This window comes from Balaenoptera borealis, assembly GCF_965194805.1.
Source record: "Balaenoptera borealis genome assembly, chromosome: 3".
In the NCBI taxonomy this organism is placed as follows: domain Eukaryota; kingdom Metazoa; phylum Chordata; class Mammalia; order Artiodactyla; family Balaenopteridae; genus Balaenoptera; species Balaenoptera borealis.
The window spans coordinates 85,032,778-85,043,039 of NC_138866.1; positions in this window are offsets into that span (position 1 = coordinate 85,032,778).

Consider the following 10,262-nt stretch of genomic DNA (forward strand, 5'->3'; position numbering starts at 1 on the left):
GGAGGAGGAATTCCTAGAGAATCAGACTTTGACGCCTAGTGGGAATTGATTGCAGGACTTTGACAGGACTGGGGGAAACAGAAACCCCACTCTTGGAGGGCACACACAAAGTAATGTGTGCATCGGGACCCAGGGGAAGGAGCAGTGACCCTGGGGGAGACTGAACCAGACCTACCTGCTGGTGTTGGGGGGTCTCCTGCAGAGGCGAGTGGTGGCTCTCTTTCACCGTGGGGATAAGGACACTGGCAGCAGAGGTTCTGGGAAGTTCTCCTTGGCGTGAGCCCTCCCAGAGTCTGCCATTAACCCCACCAAAGAGCACGGGTAGGCTCCAGTGTTGGGTTGCCTCAGGCAAAACAACCAACAGGGAGGGAACCCAGCCCCACCCATCAACAGTCAAGTGGATTAAGGTTTTACTGAGCTCTGACGCCACAGCAACAGGGAGGGAACCCAGCCCCACCCATCAACAGTCAAGTGGATTAAGGTTTTACTGAGCTCTGACCGCCACAGCAACAGTCAGCTCTACCCACCACCAGAGCCTCCCATCAAGCCTCTTAGATAGCCTCAACCACCAAAGGGCAGACAACAGAAGCAAGAAAAACTATAATCCTGCAGCCTGTGGACCAAAAACCACGGTTACAGAAAGATAGAGAAGATGAAAAGGCAGAGGGCTATGTACCAGATGAAGGAACAAGAAAAAACCCCAGAAAAACAACTAAATGAAGTGGAGATAGGCAACCTTCCAGAAAAAGAATTCAGAATAATGATAGTGAAGATGATCCAGGACCTCGGAATAAGAATGGAGGCAAAGATTGAGAAGATGCAGGAAATGATTAACAAAGACCTAGAAGAATTAAAGAACAAACAAACAGAGATGACCAATACAATAACTGAAATGAAAACTACACTAGAAGGAATCAATAGCAGAATAACTGAGGCAGAAGAACGGATAAGTGACCTGGAAGACAGAATGGTGGAATTCACTGCTGCGGAACAGACTAAAGAAAAAAGAATGAAAAGAAATGAAGACAGCCTAAGAGACCTCTGGGACAACATTAAACGCAACAACATTCGCATTATAGGGGTCCCAGAAGGAGAAGAGAGAGAGAAAGGACCAGAGAAAATATTTGAAGAGATTATAGTCGAAAACTTCCCTAACATGGGAAAGGAAATAGCCACCCAAGTCCAGGAAGCGCAGAGAGTCCCATACAGAATAAACCCAAGGAGAAACACGCCGAGACACATAGTAATCAAAGTGGCAAAAATTAAAGACAAAGAAAAATTATTGAAAGCAGCAAGGGAAAAACGACAAATAACATACAAGGGAACTCCCATAAGGTTAACAGCTGATTTCTCAGCAGAAACTCTGCAAGCCAGAAGGGAGTGGCATGATATACTTAAAGTGATGAAAGGGAAGAACCTACAACCAAGATTACTCTACCCGGCAAGGATCTCATTTAGATTTGATGGAGAAATCAAAAGCTTTACAGACAAGCAAAAGCTAAGAGAATTCAGCACCACCAAACCAGCTCTACAACAAATGCTAAAGGAACTTCTCTAAGTGGGAAACACAAGAGAAGAAAAGGACCTACAAAAACAAACCCAAAACAATTAAGAAAATGGTCATAGGAACATACATATCGATAATTACCTTAAACGTGAATGGATTAAATGCCCCAACCAAAAGACATAGACTGGCTGAATGGATACAAAAACAAGACCCATATATATGCTGTCTACAAGAGACCCACTTCAGACCTAGGGACACATACAGACTGAAAGTGAGGGGATGGAAAAAGATATTCCATGCAAATGGAAATCAAAAGAAAGCTGGAGTAGCTATACTCATATCAGATAAAATAGACTTTAAAATAAAGAATGTTACAAGAGACAAGGAAGGACACTACATAATGATCCAGGGATCAATCCAAGAAGAAGATATAACAATTATAAATATATATGCACCCAACATAGGAGCACCTCAATACATAAGGCAACTGCTAACAGCTATAAAAGAGGAAATCGACAGTAACACAATAATAGTGGGGGACTTTAACACCTCACTTACACCAATGGACAGATCATCCAAAATGAAAATAAATAAGGAAACAGAACCTTTAAATGACACAATAGACCAGATAGATTTAATTGATATATATAGGACATTCCATCCCAAAACAGCAGATTACACGTTCTTCTCAAGTGCGCACGGAACATTCTCCACGATAGATCACATCTTGGGTCACAAATCAAGCCTCAGTAAATTTAAGAAAATTGAAATCACATCAAGCATCTTTTCTGACCACAACGCTATGAGATTAGAAATGAATTACAGGGAAAAAAACGTAAAAAGGACAAACACATGGAGGCTAAACAATACGTTACTAGATAACCAAGAGATCACTGAAGAAATCAAAGAGGAAATTAAAAAATACCTAGAGACAAATGACAATGAAAACACGACGACCCAAAACCTATGGGATGCAGCAAAAGCGGTTCTAAGAGGGAAGTTTATAGCTATACAAGCCTACCTAAAGAAACAAGAAAAATCTCAAGTAAACAATCTAACCTTACACCTAAAGAAACTAGAGAAAGAAGAACAAACAAAACCCAAAGTTAGCAGAAGGAAAGAAATCATAAATATCAGAGCCGAAATAAATGAAATAGAAACAAAGAAAACAATAGCAAAGATCAATAAAGCTAAAAGCTGGTTCTTTGAGAAGATAAACAAAATTGATAAGCCATTAGCCAGACTCATCAAGAAAAAGAGGGAGAGGACTCAAATCAATAAAATCAGAAATGAAAAAGGAGAAGTTACAACAGACACCGCAGAAATACAAAGCATCCTAAGAGACTACTACAAGCAACTTTATGCCAATAAAATGGACAACCTGGAAGAAATGGACAAATTCTTAGAAAGGTATAACCTTCCCAGACTGAATCAGGAAGAAACAGAAAATATGAACAGACCAATCACAAGTAATGAAATTGAAACTGTGATTAAAAATCTTCCAACAAACAAAAGTCCAGGACCAGATGGCTTCACAGGTGAATTCTATCAAACATTTAGAGAAGAGCTAACACCCATCCTTCTCAAACTCTTCCAAAAAATTGCAGAGGAAGGAACACTCCCAAACTCATTCTATGTGGCCACCATCACCCTGATACCAAAACCAGACAAAGACACTACAAAAAAAGAAAATTACAGACCAATATCACTGATGAATATAGATGCAAAAATCCTCAACAAAATACTAGCAAACAGAATCCAACAACACATTAAAAGGATCATACACCACAATCAAGTGGGATTTATCCCAGGGATGCAAGGATTCTTCAATATACGCAAATCAATCAATGTGATACACCATTTTAACAAATTGAAGAATAAAAACCATATGATCATCTCAATAGATGCAGAAAAAGCTTTTGACAAAATTCAACACCCTTTTCTGATAAAAACTCTCCAGAAAGTGGGCATAGAGGGAACCTACCTCAACATAATAAAGGCCATATATGACAAACCCACAGCAAACATCATTCTCAATGGTGAAAAACTGAAAGCATTTCCTCTAAGATCAGGAACGAGACAAGGATGTCCACTCTCACCACTATTATTCAACATAGTTCTGGAAGTCCTAGCCACAGCAATCAGAGAAGAAAAAGAAATAAAAGGAATACAAATTGGAAAAGAAGAAGTAAAACTGTCACTGTTTGTGGATGGCATGATACTATACATAGAGAATCCTAAAACTGCCACCAGAAAACTGCTAGAGCTAATTAATGAATATGGTAAAGTTGCAGGATACAAAATTAATGCACAGAAATCTCTTGCATTCCTATACACTAATGATGAAAAATCTGAAAGAGAAATTATGGAAACACTCCCATTTACCATTGCAACAAAAAGAATAAAATACCTAGGAATAAACCTACCTAGGGAGACAAAAGACCTGTATGCAGAAAACTATAAGACACTGATGAAAGAAATTAAAGATGATACCAGCAGATGGAGAGATATACCATGTTCTTGGATTGGAAGAATCAACATTGTGAAAATGAGTATACTACCCAAAGCAATCTACAGATTCAATGCAATCCCTATCAAATTACCAATGGCATTTTTTACGGAGCTAGAACAAATCATCTTAAAATTTGTATGGAGACACAAAAGACCCTGAATAGCCAAAGCAGTCTTGAGGGGAAAAAATGGAGCTGGAGGAATCAGACTCCCTGACTTCAGACTATACTACAAAGCTACAGTAATCAAGACAATATGGTACTGGCACATAAACAGAAACATAGATCAATGGAACAAGATAGAAAGCCCAGAGATTAACCCACGCACCTATGGTCAACTAATCTATGACAAAGGAGGCAAAGATATACAATGGAGAAAAGACAGTCTCTTCAATAAGTGGTGCTGGGAAAACTGGACAGCTACATGTAAAAGAATGAAATTAGAATACTCCCTAACACCATACACAAAAATAAACTCAAAATGGATTAGAGACCTAAATATAAGACTGGACATTATAAAACTCTTAGAGGAAAACATAGGAAGAACACTCTTTGACATAAATCACAGCAAGATCTTTTTTGATCCACCTCCTAGAGTAATGGAAATAAAAACAAAAATAAACAAGTGGGACCTAATGAAACTTCAAAGCTTTTGCACAGCAAAGGAAACCATAAACAAGATGAAAAGACAACCCTCAGAATGGGAGAAAATATTTGCAAATGAATCAACGGACAAAGGATTAATCTCCAAAATATATAAACAGCTCATTCAGCTCAATATCAAAGAAACAAACACCCCAATCCAAAAATGGGCAGAAGACCTAAATAGACATTTCTCCAAAGAAGACATACAGACGGCCACGAAGCACATGAAAAGATGCTCAACATCACTAATTATTAGAGAAATGCAAATCAAAACTACAATGAGGTATCACCTCACTCCTGTTAGAATGGGCATCATCAGAAAATCTACAAACAACAAATGCTGGAGAGGGTGTGGAGAAAAGGGAACCCTCTTGCACTGTTGGTGGGAATGTAAATTGATACAGCCACTATGGAGAACAATATGGAGGTTCCTTAAAAAACTAAAAATAGAATTACCATATGACCCAGCAATCCCACTACTGGGCATATACCCAGAGAAAACCGTAATTCAAAAAGACACATGCACCCGAATGTTCATTGCAGCACTATTTACAATAGCCAGGTCATGGAAGCAACCTAAATGCCCATCAACAGACGAATGGATAAAGAAGTTGTGGTACATATATACAATGGAATATTACTCAGCCATAAAAGGGAACGAAATTGAGTCATTTGTTGAGACGTGGATGGATCTAGAGACTGTCATACAGAGTGAAGTAAGTCAGAAAGAGAAAAACAAATATCGTATATTAATGCATGTATGCGGAACCTAGAAAAATGGTACAGATGAGCCAGTTTGCAGGGCAGAAGTTGAAACACAGATGTAGAGAATGGACATATGGACACCAAGGGGGGAAAACTGCGGTGAGGTGGGGATGGTGGTGTGCTGAACTGGGCGATTGGGATTGACATGTATACACTGATGTGTATAAAACTGATGCCTAATAAGAACCTGCAGTATAAAAAAACAAACAAAACAACTAATACTAAACTTTCATTGGGTTATTTGTATGGAAATATGTTAATATAAATGTTTCAGTCATTACATGAAATTTCTAAAAATCTTATATTTGTATTTGTATGGAAATATGTATGGAAATATGTTAATATAAATGTTTCAGACATTACATGAAAATTCTAAAAATCTTGTATGTTCTGGTATAATGTTATAAGTAATAATCCTAGTTATTACTTTAAAATGTATATCTCAGAAATAACTAATTTTCTTGTCAACTGCATTATTATGAACTTTCATCAAATCTTTAACCGTGGTCATTTTTAAGTCTTTTGTCATTTACAGACAGTTCTGGGTGTACTCTGATGATTTTGCAAATATGTTCCTATAAAAGGGTTTCATCTTCAAGAAATTCATGGAAAAGACTCTGACAAGTACAGGTTTCTGGTAACTGACTGTACTGCTGAACTGAATGAATAAGCATTTCCAGAACTCTAATGAAAAACTGATGAACTCATAAAAGTGCTAACAAAAGATCAAGATGAAAAAAAAATTAATTACATGGGACTGAGTGAACTGATGAGGATGAGTATAATTTTTGTGACTTTCTGTCTGAATTAAAAAAAAAAAAAATCCCACAAGGACTCAGAGGCAAAGAATATACAAATCAATTTTCACTGCAAAGTAAAGGAGCTGTTACAGTGGAGGATTACTGGACTGAATGTCAATATTATGACATAGTATGAGTGTGTTTCATGTTTGGTAATTGCAATCATTGTTGCTTTTGTTGTGGTCATCCATGTACAATGCTTGGTGTCAGTCTATTTATCTCTTGTAAAAATAAAATACAGTGTGTGTGTGTGAAAAAAAAAAGAAAAAGAAAAAGGAGAGCAAGAAAAGAAAAAAAAATTCTATGAAGTAATTATTATCAATCTCCATTTATAGATGAGAATACAGTTTGAAAAGGTTAAATAACTTCCATCATTTACAGATAGTATCAAGTCTGGATTTGAACTCCACGTAAATTACTTTAAAAAATCTACTATACTTTTATAAGCAGATAAAAATTTTAAAACAAACGACACCAAATCTTTGTGGAAATACTGCAGAGGATGGTATGGTAGAATCTAGATTCTCTGTTAGGAAGATATTATAGTTTTCCAGGTGAGAAATAAAAGATTGAGCTAGGACTGTGGTAGCCAATATGAAGCTAAATTTAAGAGCTATTTAGGAGGTAGATAAATGGAACTGTTGTCATTGTAGGTATTGCTTATTTACTGTTGAACAGGAATCCCCTGACATTTCCACAATCACCAGAATAAGATAGAAATAACCTCACAGAATGATACACAAATAAAACTTTGTGAACTTCAAGGACTTTTTAATGTCCTAGGGTGCAGAAGAACAAGTTCAGAAGATTTTTGTTTTGTGTTTGTGTATGGGGGAAGAGGAGGTTCCTTTTGAATTTCTGTACTTATATAATGTGGATTGGTATTGGAAATTTTTTTTCTTTTCTTTTGCTTGAGGGAAGATATCAGGTGCTTGCTTGAATACCAATGCTATTGGCAAGTAGCTGATTATTTTTTTCTGTCTCTGTTTCTCTCTCTGTCTGTCTCTCTTTTACATACACACACACACACACACAGAACATATCCTATTCCTATGGTATATAGAGTGGGTTTTTTTTTTTTACAGGATTTTAAATTTCTTAGGGCAAGTTCTTAAGACCTAATTCTTAAGACAAATAGCCCAAGTGTCAAACAAAATTGGTGTTATTAGAAAATCAAAGATGTTTTATTTTAAAATTTTATTTAGAATATTCAATTTTAAAATCTAATGTACTGATATGTATTAGTTAAAACCATAACTCTTGGCTTCACACCTGTCTTTTTTTGGTAAAATACCTTCTTCTCTGGCAGACTCTAATCTTTGTGAGGGCAGATATTTTATCACACTGCTTTACCTTATTCCCCAGCATTTAATATAATACTTAGCATATGGTTTGTGAGCATTAATTTGTAAAAATCTGTTAAATTTATGAGCATTGTGTTTTAGAGTTCACTAGAGTAATGAACTTTGTATTTTTGAAGAATAAGAGAGTAGAGAGAAAAGAAAGAGAAAAGAAAGAAGAGGGAAATAGAAGGAGAGAAGGAGAAAAGAAAGAAGGAAAAGGAACAAGGAAAGAGGTGGAGAATAGAGATTTACAGGGAAAGAAAGAATGCAAGAGAAAGGGAAGAAATGGTGGCCATAGGGAAGAGGAGAGGAGAGGGAGCAAGAAATTAACAAGAGATAGGAGGAAAAAGAAAGAATGGTGTGATGGGAGGGAGAATAAGGCCAAGAAACCAATGGTCAATTCAACGACCTTATAGGTGACCAAGTATATAATTCAACTTTCAAAATAATGTAAAAAAAATGTCTAATTTTACAAATTCATAAATGAAACAAAAGAAAAGCAAAGAAATAAAATATCTTACCCAAACTGACTCAAAACTAGATATTGCCACAGTGAAGCTTAGGCCATGTTTGCTTTTTAATCTTCCTTCCATTGGACTATGAAAGAGATGCTCTCGAGACATGACCACCTTCAGCTTGGAACACTATGCAAGGATTGAATCATTTTGTAAGCTCCCTCCTTCATTCAGAAAATAATAATGCCTACTCTGGGCCAACTTCTCTCTAGGTTAGGTGAGCAAAAATGGAAGTATGCTATGGTAAGATTTTTATGCTATGTGTGAAGTTACATAGTATCATTTGAATGTAAACCATGATAAATTAAAGATGTATTCTCTTAATCCTAAAGTAACCGGTAGACTACCAAAGCAAAGATGGGAAATGGAAAACAAACGGCAAGATGAAAGACTAAAACCTAACTATATCAATAATCACATAAAATGTTAATCTTTTAACCACTCCAATTAAAAATGCCTTGACCCAGCTATATGCTACCTACAAGAATTGCGTTTTAAATATAAATACAAGATTTTAAAAAAGAATGTAAAAGTATAGACCATGCTATCACCAGTTCAAAACAAAGCTGGAGTGGCTATATTAACATCAGTAAAGTAGATTTCAGAGCAAAGAATGTTATTAGAGATAACAGGGTTATTTCACAAGGATAAAGGAGTCAATTCATTAGGAAGGGCCCCAATTATAAATTTTTATTTACTTACCTAAAAACAGATATACAAAATATATGAATAAAAAACTGAAAAAAATACAAAAAGAGACAAATCTACCATTACAGCTGGAAGATCCAGCACCCATTCTTAATTAATTAATAGGACAAGTAGACAGATAAGATATGGAATATTTTAACGACACTATTGATCTATCAATACTTGAACTAATCATTTATAGAACACTCTACCCAATAATAGCCAAATGTATATTCTTTGTAAAGTGCAAATGGAACATTTATCAAGAACTGAATATTCAGGCACAAAAACAAGTGTCAATAAATTTTAAAGATTTTGAGCCAAACAAAATATGTTATCTGATTACAATAGAATCAAATTAGAAAGCAATAACAGAAAGAACTCTGGACAAATCCTGATGTATTGGAAATTAAATGACACCTGTGTAGATAACCTGATTAAAGAACCCATTAAAAGGGAAATTAAAATGCATTATAAACTGAATAAAAATTAAAGCACAATGTATAAGAATTTGTGGAGTGTCTCTAAAGCAATACTTAGGCAGAAATTTATAACACTAAATATTTATATTACAAAAGGCAAAAATTCTTGAATTATGACCTCACTTTAAGATACTAGATTAAAATGAGCACATTAAACACAAAGTAAGCAGAAGAAACAGAATAATAATGATTAAAGCAGAAATGAATAGTGAAATAGAAAACACAAAATGGGAATTCCCAAATATCTATAGTGTCCTGTAATCTCCAAACTGGGAGATTATTTTTAAAAATGAAGGTGGATTCAGGGGCCTCAATATTCAGTATGAGGACTTCCTCTTAATTCCCCAAATTTATAATGGCACCAGTTTTACCTACAATTTGGTGCCTTGGGTGTCTGAATCTAAGAACAGTCTTGTTTAATTTCTGTAGAAACTGCATTCCGGGTATCCTGTTGGGTAATCCTGCATATATAAATGTCTTTAAAAGACTTAAAAACAATTGTTTTCACATTCTGCCTCTTAGCCACTTTCTATGGTAGCTGTGCAACCAATTCCAGAAAAATTATGAGTTCTTCAGGTTGAACTGCTTGACTTCTCTTTGTTCTTTTTTATTCCCTGTGGACTTGTAGGTTTCAAATTCCCCGATCTACAAATTACTTACCACTCCTCTGTTTGATTGTTTTACATTTTTTCATGAAATATGGAACATATGATTCATATCCTTACACTCATTAATTATTTACATAGTTTTGAGGTGGTTTTCAATAGTCCTAATGATGCCACTTTGTAGAATTTTCCCAATTTCACCAGTTGAATTAAGTTAATATGTTCTTTAGTTTCATTTAATGCAGAACTCTTCAACAATTTTTCTTTGTCTTTCTTAACATAATTGTTTGTTTATTGTTTGCTTGTTGAACACTATAATAGCCAGTTGTTTTGTAGAATCTTAATTTGGGTTTTCTAATGTTTCTTCATGATTAGATTCATATTATTGAGCAAGAACACTACA